This window comes from Bos taurus, chromosome 10, assembly GCF_002263795.3.
Source record: "Bos taurus isolate L1 Dominette 01449 registration number 42190680 breed Hereford chromosome 10, ARS-UCD2.0, whole genome shotgun sequence".
Taxonomy (NCBI): Eukaryota; Metazoa; Chordata; class Mammalia; order Artiodactyla; family Bovidae; genus Bos; species Bos taurus.
Window position 1 is genome coordinate 76,446,944 of NC_037337.1, and position 24,947 is coordinate 76,471,890.

The window sequence follows — 24,947 nt, forward strand, 5'->3', positions numbered from 1 at the left end:
AAAACGTATGGTTATCAAGGGGGAGGATAAATCAGGAGACTGGGACTGACGTATGTACGTTACTGTATATAAAATGGATAGCAATAAGAACCTGCTGTATAGCACTGGGAACTCTACTCAATACTCCGTACTGACTTACATGGGAATAGAATTTTTCAAAAGGGTAAATGTGTATTTATGTACCTGATCCACTTTGCTGTGCATCAGAAACTAACACAACCTTGTAAATCAACTATATTCCACTAAAAACTAATTTTAAAAAAAACACCATAACTCAAAACGTTAATGACAAACTGGAAAAAAATACTCCCAACTCATATTAGAAACAAGGGGCTAATTTCTCTGGTATATAGAGAGAGCTCTTAAACTAAGATTTTTTAAAAAATCCAAACTTCATTGGGAAAACAGGCAAAAAACACAAACAGAACACACAAAAAGGAAGGCAAATGGCTCTCAAAACACATAAAAAGATGTTCAACTTTGTTCAATAAAGAGATACAAATCAAACTGTACCAAAATACCATTTCTCACTGATGTTTGCCAAAAACTCAAATGTTTTACAACAGACTCTCTTGGCAAGGTTACGGAAAAAACATGGACTGGCTTCTACACTGTTGGTGAGAATGCAAAATGGCACAACTTCCATGGGTACTTGGCAATAAACAGCAAAATTACATATGCTTTGGACTACGAGTCCATACTGGTGTTCAAATAAAATCATCTGCTACCGTTGCAAGTGACTGTCACATCAGTTCCTCACTCTCTTAATTAGTCATCAGGGGAAAAGAATTAAACCTGTACTCTGCCTTTTTAAGAGGACCTGTAGTTTTTCCCAAGATAGAGGGGGAAACCCTTCTTTACCAAAGAATGCCACTCAATAAGTAGTTCAGAAAAATATTCAGATGGATAGATACAGTGGGCAAATAAATCAAAATGCTGATAATTACTGACTCCAGATAGTGAATATATGGACATTATACTAGTCTTTCAACTTTTCTGTAACTGAGATTTTTCATAAGCTTGGAGAAAAAACAAAACAATACAAGAAATTAAAAATGGAAAACTTAAAAGTTTAAATATCTGGAATAATATACTTTGGGGAAGGGAACAATGACCTTTAATAATGAGACTGGTTGAGAGAGATCATTAAAAAATTTGCCTAGAGAAGTTCTCCATTTTCAGTATTTTCAGCTCCAGCTGGCACCTACCTCCATATGCAGGCAGCTTGGCTCTCTAAAGCTCCCAATTCCTTCTTCCTGACATTTTCCTCTGAATGCTCACTCCATTTGTCATCAAAACAATATATCTGTGGTAGTTTTAACACTCCTCCCCTTCAAAAGATGGTGCCTAACCTCCCCTTTGAGTATGGCCTGCATTTAGTGACGCCCTTCTAGAATAAATTATGGCAGAATGAATGGCATGCACTTCCATGACTAAGGCACTGCAGCCTCTATCTGGCTTGCTCTCTTGGATCACTCATTCTGCGGGAAAGCTACCTGCCATATTGTGAGGACACTCAAGTAGCCCTACAGTGGCCTCTTGCCAATAGCCAGTAAGGAACTATAGCCCCAGTCTAATGGTCAGGTGACTGCAGCCCTGGACAATATCCTAGCTAAACTGCTTCTGGATTCCTCTCAGAAACCATGTGAGATGTTTGTTGTTTTAAGCTGCTAAACTTGATGACAACGTGTTATAGAGCACTGGCTAATGGTACAATACATGCATGCATGCTAAATTGCTGCTGCTGCTAAGTCGCTTCAGTCGTGTCCGACTCTGTGCAACCCCATAGACGGCAGCCCACCAGGCTCCCCTGTCCCTGGGATTCTCCAGACAAGAACACTGGAGTGGGTTGCCATTTCTTTCTCCAGTGCATGAAAAGTGAAAGTGAAGTCGCTCAGTCGTGTTCGACTCTTAGCGACCCCATGGACTGCAGCCTACCAGGCTCCTCCATCCATGGGATTTTCCAGGCAAGAGTACTGGATGCCTTGAGTACAAGAGTACAAGGGTGCCATTGCCTTCTCCGGCTAAATCGCTAATCATGTCCAACTCTTTGCCACCCTATGGACTGTAGCCCTCCAGGTTCCTCTGTCCATGGGATTCTCCAGGCAGGAACGCTGGAGTGGGTTGCCATGCCCTCCTCCAGGGGATCTTCCTGACCCAGAGATTGAATCCAAGCCTCTTACGTCTCTAGCATTGGCAGGCGGGGTTTTTTTTTTACCACTAGTGCCACCTGGGAAGACCAACTGGTACAATATCCATGGGAAAATTCATCATTTTCCTCCCGTAAGCCACTCATTTCCTATTTGTGTTAATGACAAAGCCCATTACAGTTATCTGTCTTCTCCCCTTCATCCAGCTGCCTTTCATCAAACCCGTCATCATGAGTTTCTCTCTCCATTATGCCTTTCCCCCAGTAAGTCTTTTGCCACCATTGGAGCAAGCTCTTGCTACTTCTTATCTGTGCATCTTAAATAGGTTCCTCACTGCTCCTAGACTCCAATTAGCTCTCTCCAGGGCCCCAGAGGGGCCAGATTAACATTCTTAAAAACCCAGCTCTGAGCAGCTCTGCTCCCCACCAGCCTCTTCTAAGCCATGCTCTTCTAACAGTCAAGGCATTCCACTATGTTGCCCCAACTCATCATTCCACTCTAACCTCCTTCATTTTCCTACAGAAAACCTGCCCCATCCATAAGAAATACACAAAGTACATTGTGAAGTGGTTGGCATTCTATGCCTTAACACTTTTTTCACACTAGCACCCCTATTAGATGAGAACTACACTGAATCCTTCTTGGAAGTGGTAACGGTGGAGTGGGAGAGTAAGAAGTACATACAATTAGGTTTTAAGCTCCCTGAAAGCACACACTATATTTTATTCACCTTCCAATACAATGCTATAAATATCTATTGTAAGAAAAGAATATGAAGAAACTTCCCTGACAGTCCAGTGGTTAAGACTCCACATTCTCAATGCAGGCAGCACAGGTTTGATCCGTGGTCAGGGAACTAAGATCCCACATGGTACAGATTAAAAACAAGGAAAAAATGAAGAAATGTGTAGAAAATATATGCTTTCAGCCAGTAAAGAGTATGAAAGATGGAGCACTTTCAGTAGGCATGGTATTAAGCAGATACAGAGGATCTAAAGGAATCCCAAGAGACATACACCCTGCCTTCAAGGAGCCACGGTCCCCAGTAAAGGAGGCAGGCAGACCAGGTAAAATAATAAGGAACTAATACAAAGGTGCTACCACTTCCAATCAACACTGACTGACCACAAGGGACCGGAGAGAGAATGGTAGCTGAAGATAAATACAAGATCAAGGAAATTTTTAAAAATATCTATGTGTATTTATTAATCATGAGTACACGATTCCATATTTCAACTACTTAGATTCCCAGTCAATGTATACAATCCCTGATTACTAAAAGAAAATATAAAGGATAAAGCATAATGCTAATTATTGTCCAGTGGTCACATATGGATGTGAAAGTTGGACTGTGAAGAAAGCTGAGCCCCGAAGAATTGATGCTTTTGAACTGTGGTGTTGGAGAAGACTCTTGAGAGTCCCTTGGACTGCAAGGAGATCCAACCAGTCCATTCTAAAGGAGATCAGTCCTGGGTGTTCTTTGGAAGGAATGATGCTAAGGCTGAAACTCCAATACTTTGGCCACCTCATGCAAAGAGTTGACTCATTGGAAGAGACTCTGATGCTGGGAGGGATTGGGGGCAGGAGGAGAAGGGGACGACAGAGGATGAGATGGCTGGATGGCATCACCGACTCAATGGACATGAGTTTGAGTGAACTCCGGGAGTTGGTGATGGACAGGGAGGCCTGGTGTGCTGCGATTCATGGGGTTGCAAAGAGTCGGACATGACTGAGTGACTGAACTGAACTGAATTATTGTCAAAACTAGCAATTTCCAAACTTTAAAAAGTTGTAGTAAAATACACATCAAGTTTACCATCTTAACTATTTCTAAGTTTACAGTTCAGTAATGTAAAATACTTTCTCTTTGTCATGCAACCAATCTCTAGAACTCTTCATCTTGCAAAACTAAGGCTCTACACATGTTAAACAACTTCCCCATTCCTCCGTCCCCCAGCTCCTTGGCAACCAGCATTCTACTTCTGTCTGTATGTGCATGCATGCTTGTGTGCGTGCGTAATCACTTCAGTCACGTCTGACTCTTTGTGACCCCACAGACTGTACCCTGCCAGGCTCTCTATCCATGGGATTCTCCAGGCAAGAGTACTGGAGTGGGTTGCCATTTCCTTCTCCATCTGTCTGTACAGATTTAAACTATTTAGTACCTCACATACGAGGAATCATACCGTATTTGTTCTTTTGTGACTGGCTTATTTCACCAAGCCTAATGTCCTCAAGGTTCACCCATGTTGGCACACATGTCAGAATTTCTTTTTTAAGGCTGAATAATATTCCACTGATGTTTACACCACATTGTATCTATCAAGGAAGGTCTTTAATAGAGATCCTTGAAAACATTTATAGAACCATAGAAATGACCTGTTAGAGCAAGTGACTGAATATAGGAGTTGGCAGTTAGGTCACTGGTAGCCTTTAGATGTCAGCTCTAAAATTGACTGTATTGTTAGGAGGTTTTTTATCCCTCAATTTGCCCTAAAAACACTTCTCCCATTTCAATCGACCTGCACATACACATACACTGTGCTTATGTTTTCCATACTGCACCTCAGTGACTGTATTTTAGTGGGTTATTTTTGCTAAGTGATCTGTGAGAGTTGGCCTATAAAGAAAGCTGAGCACCTTTTACTGAATGAAGAATTGATGCTTTTGAACTGTGGTGTTGGAAAGGACTCTTGAGAGTCCCTTGGCCTGCAAGGAGATCCAACCAGTCCATCCTAAAGGAGATCAGTCCTGAGTGTTCATTGGTAGGACTGATGTTGAAACTGAAACTCCAACACTTTGGCCACCTGATGCGAAGAGCTGACTCATTTGAAAAGACCCTGATGCTGGGAAAGATTGAGGGCAGGAGGAGAAGGGGATGACAGAGGATAAGATGGTTAGATGGTATCACCAACTCAGTGGACATGGGTTTGTGTGGACTCCAGGAGTTGGTGATGGACAGGGAGGCCTGGCGTGCTGCAGTTCATGGGGTCTCAAAGAGTCAGACACGACTGAGCAACTGAACTGAATTGAGCATCTTATGTGGCCAATTATTTAATCAAAAGACATTTAAAGTATTTTAAAACACAACTTAAACAGTATACAATTGAGAACAAAATAGTTAAGTAACATGCATAAAAATTGTATTCTGGAAGCAATATTGAAGTATAGCTGATTGGGGCTTCCTAGGTGGCGCTAGTGGTAAAGAAGCCACCTGCCAACGCAGAAGTCATGAGACGGGTTCAATCCCTGGGTCTGGAAGATCCTATAGAGAAGGAAATGGCAACCCACTCCAGTATTCTTGCCTGGAAAATTCCACGGACAGAGGAGCCTGGCGGGTTACAGTTCACAGAGTCCCAAAGAGTTGGACACGACTGAAGTGACTTAGCATACATGCACATAGTTGATTTACAGTATTAAATATTTATTTCTTAAACTTAAAAAAAAAAAAACAAGACGGCTTACACAATTTAATAATAATTTTAAAAAAGCATATCCAAAGTTTAGTGCGATCACCATGGTGAGTATCCCAACTTTCTTATACAGTTATTTAGTCATTAAGTCATGTCCATCTCATTTGCAACCCCATGGACTGTAGCCCACCAGACTCCTCTCTGTCCATGGGATTTCCCAGGCAAGAATACTGGAATGGGTTGCCATTTCCTTCTCCAAAGGATCTTCCCAACTCAGGGAGCCAACCCACATCTCCTGCATGGCACGCCGATTCTTTACTGCTGAGCCTCTGGGTAAGCCTATTTCTTATACAGAACACTACTCACAGTAAACTTACCTAAGGATAAATTCAACACTCTCAATCATCAAATGAAGATCAAATTATATTCAAGAAATTAAGCAGGAAAGCAGTAGATTTTAAAATAAGAATTTGAAAACAGGCTTCAATGTAATACTCAACTTTTAAAAACCAATTAAATTGCTTAAACAAAAAAAAAAATCATTCTCTGAACATTTTGGCCAAAGTTGGGCTGACTTTCATGCTATCTGAACCTTACATTGCCCAAAAGAAATGTATTTGGCATTTCAGCTTAAGTAGCTCAGAAAAGCCAACCCACTAAACTATCAGAAAACCAAGGCCATCTTTTCCTTTCACTAGGCCTCTTAAAACCATAAAGTTTCTACCAACACAAAGTGATGAATAGTAGCAAGGAAACCCATGAACTTGAAATAATACTCCCCATTATCCAGTTGGAAAGAGAAAACATTTAAAATCAAAATGACATCTCTCTCAAGAGCAAAGAATCAATCCCATTGAACTTTTACACCTATAACTGAAATGTTCATTCTCGACCCAGAAATGCTGAAATGACCTATCAGATGCGTACCGCAAAATAGCAAATGCCAGGAGATTCATCCAGGCAATCTATTGAATCTATGAATCCAGGAGATTCATCCAGGCACAGCAACTTGGTTTAGAAAATACAGGTTTTATACATATTCACCAACTTCTCTGAGATCTCCACACATACCCCAGTACCATGATAATTCATGTGATAGCTGGTTGCTGGACAGTGCTTAAGAGGATGTGCTGGGTTTTGGTTGGGTATCTTTTAAATTATCCAGATTCACATGACAACTATTTGTCAGCGGAGTTTTGGGTAACTAATAACTTGGTAGCCAATGCAAAGGGTTTTTCCTTCTTAAGCAAAGACACAACAAAGGGTGATGAATTTAAATCACTGCAGTAGACCTGGGACCCAAGAGAACAGGTAGCAAAAGGAAAGTCTTCTTCACTGGAGGTCTAGAAAAGTGAATAAACAACCTGTGGTCATTTAAGCAGTTCTGCTCTAAACCAAGAATATAAACTGACTGAAGGAAAGGATTCCCAAAAGAATACATATCTACAACAATGTACCAACTGGATTGTCCTGACACATTGGTTTGAACATCGAAGCATTGCCTCTGTGACCTCAAGCTCTGGTATAACAAGGAAAAACAGTCTCTAAACACCTTAATTGTTGGGCCTGGCAGGTGTAGAATTTCACCAGGCCAACAAAAGAATGTGTACCCGGACATCCCGAATCTATAAGTAGTCATTTATTTGCATGCTGGTTTTAAATCCTCACCATAGCCTAAAACAGGTGGCCCATATCCTTCATGATGAACAGCCCTTGTCTCCTGCCCAAAGTTCTCTCTCTCACACTCCTCCAGCACACACACCTGTGTGGAGCCCTCTCAGGTCATGTCTGTGTCCAGCACGAAAGCTTTTTGTACACATGGGATTATACACAGTGTTCTAACGTACTAGCTGGGGAATGCATTATGGCTCTTAAACTAAAAAATAATTTTAACTTTTTAAAAGTTTTTAAAATTCCAAATATTGACAGTGATTCCTTGGCAAAGAAAAGGGCAGGCCCTAGAAACGGCACAAAGACACTCTAGAAAGAGTAGACTGATTTTTATCAAAGTGCCTATTAAGCCTGGTTAAAAAAAAAAAAATCAGAAGGCAGTCACCACTAGGCCTGTTTTTATATATATTCTTGTCCAGAGGACAGAGCAGAACACTGGGCCCAACGCCCAGCTGTGCCTGAAGGCCAGGTGACTTTAGACAAATCACATAAACTCCCTGAGTTCCCACATCTTCAGTAAAAACAGGGACCTCACATGGGTTCCCCTCAGTCTTTCGGTATGCCACTGAATATGCTTAGAGTGTTAGACAGGATTTCGAGATGATTTAGATTCAGATGCCCTTTTGGCCACCCTGAAGATTTCTGCCTCCTGATTTTACTCTCACCTTCTTGACAGTCCATCGCCACCGCCCAAAAAGCTGAGCTGCAAGTAGCTGCGTGGGACACAAAACACCACATGCTCCTATGCTGTATTTTCCAGTCTGCCCATCACACTTGTCCAAGCATTCAGCACTAACACCCCACATCTGTGCCTGAATAAGTCATAAATTCACATTCACAAAGCAGACAATGGAAGGAATTTAAAGATGAAGAGTATGTCTTAGGTGTCAAGTGCCCTTGATGTGTATAGGTGGCTACTTGCCAACCATTAGCCTTAAATGTATCTTTCCCAAAGAAAAATATTAACGCTCTCAGTTTGATATTAGAAATAAAAAGCACTCTAAAATCATCACACTATCATCATTAATAATTAACTCACATGCAACTCTTAAGACCATGTACAGGTATTTTCCAAAATGAGAAAAATAACTTCCCTTGTAGCCTACTGAGCTGGACAGGAGATAGGATTTTTAGGGCTTGAATACAGGAAGAGGACAAAGCCTCAGCCCCATGGTTATCACACTGTAAGGGTAGGGGTGGGGCTGCGCAGGGCAAGCCCATCAATCTTCTCTTTCATCATCAAGTATTTGCTCCTTCCCAATACCAACTGTCAGTGACAATGCTCCACTTTTAGGAAACCGAACCATATTAAAATATTTGGAGGAGGGTGGAGGAGAGCTGTGGGTGAAGATATTCAAAAGGACATGCCCTTGCAGAGTTGAGCACATTCAACTCTCCTGCCAGTCCGGGGTTCGACAGTAGAACACAAAACATTCATCAACAAAACCGCAGTCCTGCCTTGTGGAAGTATGAGTCCAGTAATTTGTCTTCCCAGGTGACCCTCATTCTTCTGTCCTCTCTCAAGTACACCTGCAAAAGAGTCCCTTTGTAAAGCCCTTAGCTATTATCAAGAGCTGTAACGGTTTCAGTCAGAAATGCCAACTATCCAGTTTGCTGGTGCTTCATAAACTTGCCAGTCTGCGTTCGCTAGTTACTGTCACTGTAGTTCTCTGAAAGGTAAGTTGTATGCATATTTAAAAGACAGGCTCTTGTTTTTCACAACACCAAGGAAAAAGGAAAACGACATCAATCTGACGTACCTTTATTAGGAGTGCCTAGCGATTACAGGCTCCTGCTTACTGATATGAATAATGTATTAAACAGGAAACAAATATTGGTTTATAAAAGATTTTATATCTATGTCCTACAGAGAAATCTAGATTTCACGACATGGGCAAAGAAAAGAAAAAAACTGACATCTACAAATAAATTAGACACGGACCTTAGCCCCTATTAAGAAGATTATTAAATATTTTAACCTATGTAGTCTCAATCACTCTATATTTTATTTTAAATGACTACAAATTGTCATTTGCAATTCTTCTTATGCTTTTCATTACTTGATAATATGTAATTTCAAGTAACTTTCTTAATCTCAAATATAAAAAAGTATCTCTTAAAGGCAAGATTATAAAAAACTATATATTCTATTAATTACATTATATATTACATTATATATATAATTACATTATATATTACATAAGTAATAAATGTATTTTAAATGGCCTTGTTTTTCAGTTCAGAATAACGAATGATGCACACTATAACCAAAGGCTTATACCACAATGGGATCTGAATTTGCTAAGAATTAAATCTACTAGCCCAATATAAATTTAACGTGTCTCTGGTTTCCCATTTTCAAAATAGTTTTGTCTTTGCTTCAATTTATCCCAAGGGGACAGGATTAAAACAAAAATATTACAATGTGGCTCATCCTCAAAAAAGGAGGGGAACTGAGGTTTTCTTTTGAGAAAAGGACAACAATTATTTCTGAGTAAGAATATATTAAAGAGTAACACGATATAGTCAGCAAACAGACAGTGATTTCCAGGGGTTGGGGTTGAGAGGAGAGGGTCAACTAGAAAGGGCACTTCTGGGGTTGATGGAAGGGTTCCATGCCTTGATCATGGAGGGGATTATATGACTGTGTGCAACTGTCAAGATTCAGAGTGTGATATACCTGAAGAGGCCAGATTTTACTCTATGTAAATTATACTGCAATAAGCTTGACTTTTCAAAAATGCTATATGTCTAAAATAGTGTGCTTGGTGCTGAATGATGAAGTCTAAAATTCAAGTACACATTTCTCAAGGATTCTAAATGTAATTACCAAAAAACATGCCAGTAAATAGTTCAAGTTCAGCCTTCAGTATCCTATTATTTTATTATTTATAGATATTATGTAAAATGATTCAAAACATGATTTTAAATTATTAAAAGATGTATCTTGAGTTACCTGTTGGATACACACGTGTAGAAAACTGTAGTGTAATATTCTTAAAAGTAGACATATCAAGTGCTGATTATATTTTGAAGGGTTGAATCTATGTATTCCATTTTATAAATAAATTGAGAAATGTAAATGATGATATGATTCATTTGTGTCCCTCTATGAAAGATGTCCTAAACGTTTTTTAAATTGACTTCAGAGACTTGTATGTCTTAAATGTTACAGGAGACTGGCAACTTTTGAAATAAAAATGGTTCAGTAACTCAAATTAAAAAAAAAAAAAAAAAAAAGGCTTGAACATAAAATGGAATCCTAAGTTTTATGCTTTACCACCTGTTGATAAACAGATCCAAACATTTCCCCCTCTTCTAGAATGTAGGCAGAAACATAGGTTTTTCTGCAGGACAAAGACAAGAGCCAAAGAATAAGTGTGTAATGTTCTTTTCATGGTCACAGTACATTTACTTTTTACAATACTCACAGCACAAATCTTTCCACATGTTCACTTTTTAAATAACAAGCCTCTTTCCCCCCACACAAAGGAAATCAGCCACTGTGAGTCTGGAAACTTAGAACAAAAATAAAAATTCCCAATGGAATGCCCATGTAAATACTAGAAACCTAACAATACAATTTTACTCAAAAGTGTTGTGTGCCAACACAAAGCACAAAGTTGCTTTTTATGAAGCTAGTAAAACTGAGTCAACCTTATTTTCCTAAATATTCACCCAAGTCCAAAGTTTTGTTTTTCACAAAAATAATATTCCCTTGACTTAATTTAATATCCAATATTAATTAGGCAGGAACTGAGAAACTTGTTAAGAGAACAGTGGCGGGGTTCCGGGTCAGCACATAAAACAGTCCAGGTGATCTCAATCTCGATCGATCCGCCAGGAAAGAAGTTAACTCTGCTTTTCTGGTTTCCCAGTTAAATATATTTAAAAATATTAGCTATCTGCCTGATACATGCACGTCTTCCCAGGCCCACAAAACTCAAGCATGAAGTGCCCTGGTCAACTTTCCTGTCACCATTTCATCTACGGTCGGGAAATCCCTAGAGAATATAGAGGTTTGTTTTTTTTTTTTCTTTTTTTCCCTTCGAAAACGTCTATTAGCACAATGAACCCGGAGCTTACAGGCACAAACTCATTAGTTAATACGCCAGCTTCTTGAATGAAAACATTTAGTCAAAACATGAAATGTCTGTTTCCAGCAGTTTTTTTTTTTGGGGGGGGGGCGGATTAGGGGGTGTCTTTTATTGTTTTCAATATTACTGTTTTCCCACCGTTGGATTTCAAACATTAAATCAGACAATCAAATCACAGCTGGAGAGAAGAGGCACTTACCTTCCTTGTGCACACCAACCTAGCAGTCACTAACCCGCGGCACGTGCTTCCCCCGGACTAGTTCTGTGCCCCGCCCGCGGCTGGGGCACCCCGCAAACGGGGAGCGAGCGCACGCAGCGCAGCCCAGACCCCAAACGCCCGCCTGCACCCGCAGCACCGGATGCCAGTCGCAGCCCAGGATGGTTCCACTATGGTCGGGCTCCCGCCGCCCCTTATCTGCTCTGCAAGTTTCCAGAGGCGTCTCTCGAAGCCTCCGCGCTCCCAGCGGCCTAGCAGCAGGAGCCAGGGAGTGGGTATCCGAAGGGCCAGCAGTCCGACACACTGCAAAGATCACAAACGACTTAATTAGGAGCCTCTCCTTCCTCTTATAGGCTCGAGGCGGCGGGGGGGCGGGGAGGGATGGAGATGCCGAAAGCCCACGTGACCACCTAGCCTGCGGCCAGATCGCAGGAGGACCCGGGCTGCCTGCCTCGCCATCCACTCTCACCTGAGCGAAGAAGGAAGCCCCAGGGCAGGGGCTGTCACCGTCCAGCGCCTCACTGTCACTCTCAGGGGCGGCAAGGTACACACGGCGCCCCTCCCCTGTCTTGGATTCAGGAGATCTGGGGCGCGGGCCTGCGATTGAGCATTCCTAACAGGTGATGCTGAAACTGAAGCTGCCGGGCTAGGGGCCTCGCATTGACGGGCGGCTCCCCAGACCCTGAGCCACGTTGAGTCCGAGAGGAGCTGTATGCTTCGGTGTCATTAAATAGAGAACTCTGCCTCTTTAAGCGAGGCGTTGGATTTGCCCAGTCCCCAGCGGCTAGAGCAGCCATGTGCCCCTGGAGAGGCAAAGCCTCTTAGCGCGGGTCGGGAGGTGGAGGGTGAGGGTTTTCATCTCTCAAGGGCTGGCTGGGAAGGCCGTCTCTCCCTAGAGCAAGATCCCGGGAAGCTCCTCAAGCTCATCTACTGGAAGGAAGCCCAGGGGATCTGAGGCGGAGAGGTGGTACTGTGCTTCTCTGCGGAGGCGCCCCCAGTCCCCGGCGGCTCCTCTACCAAACTCTCTCCGCAGGCGAGCGCCCCCTGGTGGTAGTTCCAGTTTCCCAGGTCTGCACGGTCCCCTGCACGCTTCTCACCCACCCGACCCGGCAGTATCCCACAGTGTGCACACTAGTAGATTTAAGTCATTAATATCTATACACGTGACAAACGGACACGGTTCTTGATGCGGTTGCGGCTCCAGATCGCAGATGAAGGAAGACCAAAGGGGCATATGGAAGGAAACTTTTACAGACTTAAATGCTGGGGTTTAACCAAAAATAGCCGCTAATGTGCTCCGGGCTTGTAAGAGTCAAGTCCACAGGTGGTGGAGACACGCTCCAAATATGGAGAGTCACCTACTTTAAAAACAATGGTTATCAAAAATTTGTACTCTCCCCACCTCCAAGTTTCATTAAAGCTCGGACTCCTGGATTCTCTCAAGTTGTAGGGCAGAGTTTCCTGGTCCTTGAGGCTGAGAAGTTTAGACAGAAGAGTGTATAGCTGGCAAGATCCACCCTGTGGAGGATGGTAGAAGACAAAATGCTTATCTTTGCCAGCCTTTGCTCCCCTGTTCCCTTTCCTAGGTATTTCTCCAGTACCTAATACCCATGTGCTTTTTCCTTCATTCCACTTTAAGGAGAAAATTTTAAAGGATGGTGTTTTTAAAAAAAAAAAAAAAAAATCAGTTCAATTTGTTAGTACTTGTCAACAGATATCCCAGAATTAAAATTATTATGAAGGAGTTCCAGTCATGCAGGGGCCAATGAGGAGACAAAGATTATGGAACAGTTAAGAAAACTGACATCTATTAAGTATCTGCATCATGCCAGAAAGTGCATTACATGCTTGCACAGCATCTCACTTAATCCTCATTGACCCCACTTCTCGGATAGGGTAACAGAGAGAGGCTCACAGAGCTTATATCAGCTACCTGAAGTCACGCATAGTAAGAAAAGAACCCAGTAGCAACAATGCTTTCATAAACAGCTACCATTTATTGGGCATTTAGCCATGCTCCACTTTCTATGGGTGTCTCTCATGGCTCAGCTGGTGAAGAATCCGCCTGCAGGGTAGGAGACCTGGGATAGGAAGATCTCTATCTTTGATCCCTGGGATAGGAAGAGCCCCTGGAGAAGGGAAGAGCTACCCACTCCAGTATTCTGGCCTGGAAAATTCCATGGACTGCCTAGTCCATGGGGTTGCAAAGAGTTGGACTTGACTGAGCGACTTTCACTTTCCACTTTCTATACGTATTATTTTATTCTACAACAAGCCTCTGTGTCAATTCTATTATGAATTAGCCCCATTTTTTTTTCTGGTTTTATTATTTTTTTTATTTTAAATTTTATTTTATTTTTAAACTTTACATAATTGTATTAGTTTTGCCAAATATCAAAATGAATCCGCCACAGGTATACATGCGTTCCCTAGCCCCATTTTATGATTGAGAAAATGGCCAGTCAATGGCTGAGAAGAACTTGAATCCAGGCCAGTGAGAGCTCAAGACTGTTTTCTTCCGTACCATGGCTTCAGTCAATTGGAAATGAAGATGGCTTGAATGTCAGAACATTGTATCTCCTGCAGACAAGCCCCACTTTAAAGCCTCCTGCCATCTGTGAAAAAAGCTTCTGCTCAACTCTGGGAACTAGAGCTCCCTGTTTGCTGTGATGCTTCCTTCAGAAGTCATTCCACTCACCAGAACAACATGTTCTCTTTTTAAAGATCCTCAAACACCCACAGAAGCTGTTTGTCACTCAAGGAAACCTCACTGCAGGAAATATTAAGCAAAGAGAATGAATGGGAATGAGTACATTTCCTTCTGACTCACCCTGTGGATCAAGAAAAATAATAGTACCTTAGGGATGAAAACTTGCCTAGCTGAATGCAGTGAGAGGGAAGGTGACTATTCCAACCCCCCCTGAACCAAGGCTAAAACCAAGAGGGAATTCTTGAAACAGTTAATACCATTAGCGAGGCCAACTAGTACCTGAACTCTAGCGTTGTGGATGTACCTTTTTTCAGCAGGGTCTTTCACTTCCACCTCACCTATGACCTACCTAAGGAAGCACCTACATGGTACGACATGGAAAGGCTTTTCGCTCTCCCAAATATCCTACGATAAGGGCTGAATGGTGAGGACTTCAGTCCTTTAACTTCCTTTGGGGTTAAAGCTTTGGGTTGTTACAATTCAGTTCTATAAGATGTGTAATGTTAATTTTACTAGCATTTATAATTACATTCATGAAATGAGCTTGCAAGATGAGCTAAATGTCACCTGGAAAATCAAAGGAAGTCAGAGTAAAACTCAGTGCATTTTGCTGTAGGAAAAAGGGAAGCATGTCCAATGGGGTGCGTCTCCCTCATCTTCTCATCCCAGCCCTTCTCTGTCTGGAGAAGCCAAGAGCCTAAGTAAAGCGAAGACTGTGAAAGTCCAGCAGAACATGCACACTGCCTCGCCTAGCGCTCAGCCCACTTGTCAACACTGCCTGCACTGTGACTGCACCATGCCCGTCTTGTATCTGCACACCCCCCACCACAGCAGCACCCTGCCCAGGGCACCCACTTAATACAACCCAGGCATTCAACAAATACTTCGTGAAGGCTTCAACTTGGAAAGATCAGAGGTAAAGAGGAGAGATTTTCTGTAGCAAAGAAACTACCAAGGGGCTAAATCAATAAATGCTGTCGAAGACAAAGCAAAAGCTGATGTGCAAAAGTGTAAAGGGGAAGGAGACTTACCGATGACCTGGAGAGTGTCATGCTACAAAATGGTTTGGGATCATTATTCTTTCTCTTCTCAGCCTGAGGGCAGGTGGGAGGATTTAGATTCTGGGATGCTCTTACCTGTTCCAAAGTATAACAGGATCAGACACCTTCATATTACGTGGGTATAAAATTCTGTTTTAAGAGGATCCAAGAGATGAAACCCTAAATGATGAAATTAATAAAAGAGAAGGGAAAGTTTCATTGCACCAGCAATAACACTTTGATTTGATGGCGATGAATTGGGAAGGTGGTGTTACTAATGCAATGTATTAGAGGTTACCTCAGCTGCTCATAAATCAGGGTTTGTAAAATAGAACTTGATATGTGAAAGTTGAATTTGGACACAGCTCTTCAGGATTAGGTCTTCTGTAGAAATTAAAGTGAACCTAATATTTATGCCATCTTTCTAGCCTCAGTACAATGGGCAGGCCTACACAAATTGGCTCACTTTATTTCATTTAATCCAGATAACATCCCTATGGCCATCTCTGCTCACTATGGAGAAAATGAGGCACAGAGAGATGATTTTTTGCTAAGATCACCCAAATACCTCACTTTCTCCAGTTATCCTGTGATGCTTTTCTTGCTTGTTGTAGAAACTGAGGGATATTTGTCCTGAAGAGCCCGGATATTGCTGAATGAATTTTTGCCAAGTTCTTTTCTAGGCCTGGCCACCTGTGTGCATATTTACATAACTTTATTCCTTACTGACATGTGTTTGACTAGAGCCTCTAGTAAGGTGACCAAGGACATAAGCTGCAAGGTAGACCTAACCTAATACCTGGGCACTCAGACCAGAGGACAAGGTTACTGTGACTCGCAGTTGAAATGAACCACCTGGGCAGTCAGCATGTATCGCCAATTCCTTATAACTCATCCTTTTTTTCAGTCTTGGTCTTCGACATTTGCAAATGTACAGGTAAAATAACTTTTTGTCCTGTCTTCTTCTTCTGGAAGGTACTTAAATTCTGCACAAATCTCTCGTAGACCTTGAGTTTCTAGTTTTTTATCCTCGAAACCAAACAATGTGAAGAATAAACATTCCTTACCTCAGCCTCAACTCTGATTGAAGAAATTCCATCTTGAGCTAGAAAAGTAACTAGCCCCTGGAGGTCACTGGCATGAATTTGAAAACCCAGCTGAGAAAGAACATCTTGCAGAACTGTTAGAAATGGTGGGAAATTGTAATGTGCAATTTCACATATGACTCAAATGCAATTCCAGAAATGCAACTTCCTTACTTTCTTTGGCATCAGTGAGTTAGTCAGTTAGTTCAGTCACTCAGTCATGTCCGACTCTTTGAGACCCCGTGAATTGCAGCATGCCAGTCCTCCCTGTCCATCACCAACTCCCGGAGTTCACTCAAACTCAGGTCCATTGAATCGGTGATGCCATCCAGCCATCTCATCCTCTGTCGTCCCCTTCTCCTCCTGCCCCCAATCCCTCCCAGCATCAGAGTCTTTTCCAATGAGTCAGTTCTTCATATCAGGTGGCCAAAGCATTGGAGTTTCAGCTTTAGCATCATTCCTTCAAAGAACACCCAGGACTGATCTCCTTTAGAATGGACTGGTTGGATCTCTTTGCAGTCCAAGGGACTCTCAAGAGTCTTCTCCAACACCACAGTTCAAAAGCATCAATTCTTCGGCATTCAGCTTTCTTCACAGTCCAACTCTCACATCCATACAGGACCACTGGAAAAACCATAGCCTTGACTAGATGGACCTTTGTTGGCAAAGTAATGTCTCTGCTTTTGAATATGCTATCTAGGTTGGTCATAACTTTTCTTCCAAGGAGTAAGCGTCTTTTAATTTCATGGCTGCAGTCACCATCTGCAGTGATTTTGAAGCCCCCCAAAATAAAGTCTGACACTGTTTCCACTGTTTCCCCATCTATTTCCCATGAAGTAATGGGACCAGATGCCATGATCTTTGTTTTCTGAATGTTGAGCTTTAAGCCAACCTTTTCACTCTCCTCTTTCACTTTCATCAAGAGGCTTTTTAGTTCCTCTTCACTTTCTGCCATAAGGGTGGTGTCATCTGCATATCTGAGGTTATTGATATTTCTCCCAGCAATCTTGATTCCAGCTTGTGCTTCTTCCAGCCCAGCATTTCTCATGATATACTCTGCATGTAAGTTAAATAAGCAGGGTGACAATATACAGCCTTGACGTACTCCTTTTCCTATTTGGAACCAGTCTGTTGTTCCATGTCCAGTTCGAACTGTTGTTTCCTGACCTGCATACAAATTTCTCAAGAGGCAGGTCAGGTGGTCTGGTATTCCCATCTCTTTCAGAATTTTCCACAGTTTATTGTGATCCACACAGTCAAAGGCTTTGGCATAGTCAATAAAGTAGAAATAGATGTTTTTCTGGAACGCTCTTGCTTTTTCGATGATCCAGCGGATGTTGCCAATTTGATGTCTGGTTCCTCTGCCTTTTGTAAAACCAGCTTGAACATCTGGAAGTTCACGGTTCTAGAATAATTATTAATAACAGGTCTGCCAGTGTAATATTCCCAGAAATAAGGTCAAAAGAAGATAGGTTATAGACATACATGGCTTAAGAAGCCACAGATTCTAATAAGACTATCTGATTCCATAGAGTTTAGAATTCAAAAAAACTAATTTTGTTTTTTTATTTCTTGTAAATGTATTTGACATGTTCAAATTCTTTGTTCACATCATGGAAAGTTACTAGAAATGTTTCACATTGTCCTTTAGACCCACATCAACTAACACTCCAGTGATGCACATTGCAATAATGGCTTTTATAAAACTACAGATCCTGTCTTTTGTATACAGAGAGAAGGTGCTTCTTTCACATATGTTACTTACTACTTGATCTGATGAGCCTAATGGGAGAAAGAAATGGTATTTAGTCTTCTCCAGTATTCAGTCTCCTCCTTTGCTGGGAATTACAGCCAGGAAAAAATCTTCTCCAGATAGTTCATACAGCTTCTGAGGTCTTGTCAGTGTTGTCCAATGTACTAGAATTTTTGCATTTTCCCCTTTTTTTCTCTTCTTTCTACAGGTCTACACTTTTTCCCCTATCCATCCAGGCAGTTTTGCTCACTTATCTCTCCTTCAGGTTCTGCCAGTGTTCAGGCCATAGTATTCCTCAGCCTGTTCCCACCCACTCTTCCATCCACCAGCCACAGCTTACTAAGAACTGCTACCCTAGGATAACAGATTACAGATCACTTTTACGGTTAATAGTAGTCCCTGGTGGCTCCGATGGTACAGAGTCTACCTGCAATGCAGGAGACCCAGGTTCAATCCCTGGGGTCGGGAAGATCCCCTGAAGGGGATGGCAACCCACTCCAGCATTCTTGCTTGGAAAATCCCATGCACAGAGGAGTCTGGTGGGCTACAGTCTGTGGGTTCACAAAGAGTTGGACACAACTGAGCGACTAACACTTTCACTTTCACTTTACAGTTAATAGATCACTTAGGTGTCCACGTAATGCTTCAGTTTCACACCAGCTCTGAGACAATGATTTTATCCTCGTTTTGCAGATAATTGAAGAGTTCTCCAGGTTTATAGTTCCAGGAACCCCAGTCACCAGTCATCATATAGGTCCATACATGCCTCCCGTCAGCAGATTCATTTCCCACGTTCCAAGCACTGGGGTCTCTGAATGTCCTCCTTGCTGCTACTGCTGGCGTCTCTAGACTTAGGTCAGTCTGACCCCTTCCCTTTCCTGTGCCTTTCCCACTCTATGTCAGTCTAAAATTCCATTCAAGGAAGAGAACATCACTGACCGCTTCTTTAGTGTTTTTTCACCTTAAAATTACTCTGACACTAGACATTACATTTATTCTTTCATAAAACACTTTTTTTTAGAATGCTTCTTGACCTTATGCATTTGTTTCATTGTGAAAATGCCCCCATTAACGATGAGGAACAATAATGCTTTAACAGCCTGCCTGAAACACAAAGGCATATGAAGGTGTTTGCTCTCAGATGATGAGAAGGAAGGAGGAGATGGAGAAGGCTGTGACTATCATTTATTCAGCAATTTCTTGTAAACGCTCTATCTGCACTATTTCATTTAATCCTTAAGACAATCTTACAAGGCAGGTATGACTGATGTTCCCACTTAACAGATGAGAAGACTAAGGCTCAGAAAGTTTAAGTAACCTGCCCAATATCATACAGCTAGTATAGTAAGGACAGAGGGGTGAAACTGGATCTGCTTTAGTGTAATGCCTATTCTCTCTGAACTGCTGACCTCCCTAAGGCTTTATACTCTACTTAAGGAGGATGAGGTGGTTGGATGGCATCACCGACTCAATGGACATGAACTTGAGCAAACTCCAGGAGATAGTGGAGGACAGGGAAGCCTGGTGTGCTGCAGTTCATGGGGTCACAAAGAGTCGGACACGAATTAGAGACTGAAAAACAAGTAGAGAAGACAAATGCCTAAGAAATGACCTACGAGAACTATTATGAATGATAAATGACAAACAAATGGTGGAAAGCGGGAGTTTTGTGGACATTCAGAGGATGAGAATTCTCTTCCCTGAGTGTTTGAGTTCCTCTTAGAGAGAGATTTACGTTAAACCCCTGCCCCCAGAGTGCATCACCAGAGCTCCCTGAGTTTCAGACACTTAGGGCACTGACCTCCCATTGGGTCTCCTCCAAATTCTGCAGGTGCCCAGGCCCAGCTCTGCAACCTTCCCTCAGAATCCCTCATTATTCTGCTCTGGCCTCTGGCATCTGCATTCAGAGTACAGGACTTCCAGAGATAGGACAGTCAGCACAAAGGCACCTGTGTAGGCAGGCCACAAGAGCCCACAGCAGGATGGAGCCCAGGTTTGGGGTCAGTGGGTCCTGGGTCAGGTTTTCAGCCTAACCACTTACAGTCGTTTACCCTTGAACACTTTCCTGGCCTCTTTGGTTGTCCTCTGTAAAATGGGAAGAACATGTTAAGAATCTATGCCACAGGTTTGTTGAATGCATGAAAACAAAGAATGAGTTGTAACATGCCTGACACCTGGTAAATTCCCAATAAATGACAGCTTTAAGACAACAGAGCAGTCTTTCGAACAAAGGACTTCTTGGATATAAGGGAGCCTTGGCCTAGGAAAGTGCAAGGAGCAAGTTTCCTGATATGAAATGTATAAGCTCAGAGGGTGGAGGAGTAGTACAGAAATTACATACCTACCTGGAGTTAGTCCTAGAACTCTGAATACATCTCTTCAGGCAAGCCCCATTGTGAAGGAAATCAGAGAAAGACCTACTGATGGGTGGCCAAAATAGCAGACTAACTGAGAGCAGTATTTCCCCACCTTCCTGTATCCTAAGAGTTACCTGGGTCACTTGTTTAAAATGCAGATCCCCAGCAGGGGTCCAAAATGGCAGCTAATAAGACCCTGAGCTCACCTCCTCCCAGAGCCGTGTAAAATCTACACCTACATGTACAGCAATTCCTCCTGACGAAGACCTGAGGGCTGGCTGAACAGCAATTGCATGTAGAAGAACCCCACAGTAACCAGGAGAAAAGATGGAGACACAGGAATATCCTCTTCACATGGCAACCTGCAGTGGGGAGGTCTGTTGCTGAGGGACCCACTCGTAAACTGGCCAATCCTGTGACACAGCAAAACACTGTCAGTTTAAGCACCCCTAGACTACACTAGAAGGAAATTCAATGCCTAAGCCTAGAACTTCTGCTGAACAGGCAGGGGACTGCTGCAGCCCTCTCTGGGGTCAGAGGCGCTGGCAAATGCCATTGTTTAAGTTCCCCCAGGAGCCCCTCATGCCTGCTCCAGTTCCAGATGTCCTACTAAGGCAGCCTTGGGTGTGATGTACCCCAGTACTGTCCCAGGTCTGCACTCACACCAGTTCTAGAAGTGCTCCTAAGATGGCCTCAGTGTGGTGCTTCCCAGGGACTTCTCTGAGCTGCATCCACTCCAGCCCCAGCTGGTCTATTAAAGCCACCAGGATAGATCACATAGATCACAAAACAAGCTTCAATCATTTTTTTTCAAATTTTTATTTCGAATTACCTATTGATGTTATACAGAGATAAAACCTTTTTCTAATAACCTTAGGTCCTTACTAAATTCACTTTTTTTTTCAAATTTTTATTTTTTTTATTTATCATTTGGGGTTAAGCTGGGTGTTTGTTGCTGCACGTGGGCTTTCTCTAGTTGCAGTGAGTAGGGGTTACTCTCTTAATTTCGGAATGAAGGATTCTCATCGCATTGGTTTCTCTTGTTGAAGAACACAGGCTCTAGCCGCGGGCTCAATAGTTGTGGCTCACAGGTTCCAGAGCATGGGCTCAGCGGTCGTGGCGCACAGGCTCAGCTGCCCCTCAGCATGTGGAATCTCCCCAGACAAGGGATTGAACCCGTGTCCCCCGCATTGGCATTACCACTGGACCACTGGGGAAGCCCAAGTTTCAATCATTTTAAGAAGACTGAAACCATATCAAGCATTTTTTATGACCACAACAGTATGAAACTATAAAGCAATTACAAGAAGAAAACTGGAAAAAAACACAAACGAGGAGACTAAACAACATGCTACTAAACAATCAATGGGCCACTGAAAAACCAAAGAGGAAATGAGAAAATTCCTGAAGATATGTGAACATGGAAACACAACTTCCCAAAATCCATGGGACGCAGCAAAAGCAGTTCTAAGAAGTTCACAGTGATACAGGCCTACCTCAATAAACAAGAAAAATCTCAAATAAACAAACTAAATTCACATTTAAAGAAATTAGAAAAAGATCAAGCAAAGTCCAAAGTTGGTAGGAACAAGGAAATCATAAAGATCAGGCTGGAAATAAATGAAATAGAGACTAAAATTTTAAAATCGGATAGAAGATCAATGAAACTAAGAGTTGGTTCTTTGAAAAGATAAACAAATTTGACAAATCTTTAGCCAGATTCATCAAGAAAAAAAGAGAAAGGGTCCAAATAAATAAAATTGTAAATGAAAGGGGAAAATTTACAACATCACAGAAATATAATATTACATGCCAACAGATCAGAAAATCTATAAGAAACAAATAAATTCACCAAAACATACTATCTTTCAAGACTGAATGAGGAAGAAATGTAAAATCTGAATAGACCAATTACTAGTAATAAAATTGAATCGGTAATTTTAAAATTCCCCCAAAACAAAAGTTTGGCTCCAGATGGCTTACAGGTGAATTCTACCAAACATTTAAAGAAGAGTCAATATCTGTTTTTCTCAAATGAGTCCAAAAATTGAAGAGAAAGGGACATTTCCAAACTTATTTTACAAGACTGGCATTACTCTGATACCAAAACCAGACAAAGGTACCATACACAAAAAAGAAAATTACAGGCCAATATCATTGATGAACATAAATGAAAAAAAATAATCAACAAAAGATTAGCAAGCTGAATTCAATAATACATTAAAAGGATCATACACATGATCAAGAGGGAGTCATTCCAGGGAGCCAAGGATGGCTTAAAATCCATAAATCAATCAGTGTAACACATCACATTAACAAAATGGATAAAAATCATATGATTACCTTAATAGATACCGAAAAAGTACTTAACAAAATTCAACATTGATTTATGAGAGAAACTTTCAACAAAGTGGGTATAGAGGGAACATACCTCAACATAATAAAGGCCATCTATGACAAACCCACAGCTAACATTATGCTCAGTGGTGGAAAGCTGACACCATTTCCTCTAAAATCAGGAACAAGGATGCCTACTTTCACGACTTTTATTCAACATATTACTGGAAGTCCTAGCCACAGCATTTAGGCTAGAAAAACAAAAGTTATCCAAACTGAAGAAGAAGTAAAACTGTTACTATTTGCAAATGCTATGATATGCAGAAAACCCCAAAGATTCCACCAAAACAAACAAACTATTCAAACTAACAAATGAATTCAATAAAGTTGCAGGATACAAAATTCATACATAGGAATCTGTTGCATTTCTATACACTAATAACAAACCATCAGAAAAAGAAGTAAGGAAAACAACCCCATTTATTATACAAATGCATCAAAAATAATAAAATACTTAGGAATAAATTTAACCAAGAAGGTAAAAACCCTGTACTCTGAAAACTATAAGATTCTGAGGAAAGAAATTGAAGACAACACAAATAAATAGAAAGATACACTGTGCTCATGAATTGGAAGAATCAATACTATTTAAATACCCACACTACTCAAAGTAATCTATCGATTCAATGCAATCCCTATCAAAATATCCATGGCATTTTTGACAAAACTAGAACAAATAATCCTAAAATGTGTATGGAACCACAAAAGACGCTGGTTGCCAGAGCAATACTGAAAAAGAATAATAAAACCGGATATATCATCTGCCAGAGTTGAAACTATACTATGAAGCTACAGTAATCAAGTGTATGGTACTGGAACAAAATAGAGCCCAGGGATTTCCCTGGCAGTTCAGCATTCACGATTCCATGCTTCCACTGTGGGGACAAGGGGGTGGTTCAATCCCTGGTGGGGGAACCGGGATCCCACATGCCATGTGGTGTGGCACATACACAAAAAAAGCCCAGAAATAAACCCATACTCATATGGTCAATTAATCTTTAACAAAAAAGGCAAGAAAACACAGTGAGGAAAAGACAAATAAATGGTGTTGGGAAAACTAGACAGCTACTGCAAAAGAATGAAACTGGACCACTTTATAACATCAAATACAAAAATAAACTAAAAATGGATTGATGACTTAAACATAAGACCTGAAACCATTAAACTCCTAGAAGTAAAAGTTGGCAGTGATCTCTTTGACATTTGTTCAGCAATATTTTTTGATACATCTCCCAGGCAAGGACAACATAAAAATAAACAAATGGGACTACATGAAACGGAAAAGCTTTTGCACAGTGAAAGAAACTTCCAACAAAATGACAAGGCAACCTACTGAATGTGAGAAGATATTTGCCAATGATATACCCAATAAGGAGTCAATTAAAATATATGAAGATCTCATACAACTCAATATCCAAAAAACAGCTCATTTGAAAAATGGGTAGAGCACCTGAATAGACATTTTTTCCAAAGAAGACATACAAAAAGCCAACAGGAACATGAAAAGGTGCTCAACATCACTAATCATCAGAGAAATGCAAATTAAAACTACAATGAGAAACCACCTCACACCTGTTGAAATGGCTATTATCAATAAGAAGCAAAAGTGTTGACAAGGATGTGGAGAAAAGGGAACCCTTGTGTACTGTTAGTAGGAATGCAAACTGGTGCAGCCACTATGGAAAACAGTATGGAGATTCCTCAAAAAATTAAAAATAGAATTACCATACGATTCAGCAATTCCACTTTTGAGTATTTATCCAAAGAAAATGAAGATACTAATTCAAAAAGATACGTGTACCCCTGTGTTCATTGCAGCACTGTTTACAGTAGGCAAGATACGGAAATATGGAAACAACTGAAATGTCCATCAGTAGATGAATGGATAAAGAAAATGTGTTATATATATGCACACATACACATGAATATTAGTCAACCATAAAAAAGAGTGAAATCTTGCCATATACAGCAACATGGATTGTCCTAGAGGATATTATACTAAGTGAAATAAGTTACAGAAAAACAAATACAGTATGACCTCACATGTGGAATCTAAA

The 24,947-nt window shown here is 41.3% G+C and overlaps 1 protein-coding gene across 1 annotated transcript in view; it reads right to left on the reverse strand.

The window, feature by feature from the left end:
* The window catches only part of ESR2 (estrogen receptor 2), a 91,643-nt gene extending 79,717 nt beyond the window's left edge, over nucleotides 1-11,926 (reverse strand). The window contains exon 1 of the mRNA XM_010809436.4: nucleotides 11,531-11,926. The gene's annotated coding sequence lies outside the window, so the exon portion shown is untranslated. The remainder of the gene's footprint in view (nucleotides 1-11,530) is intronic.
* Nucleotides 11,927-24,947: the final 13,021 nt, after the last annotated feature.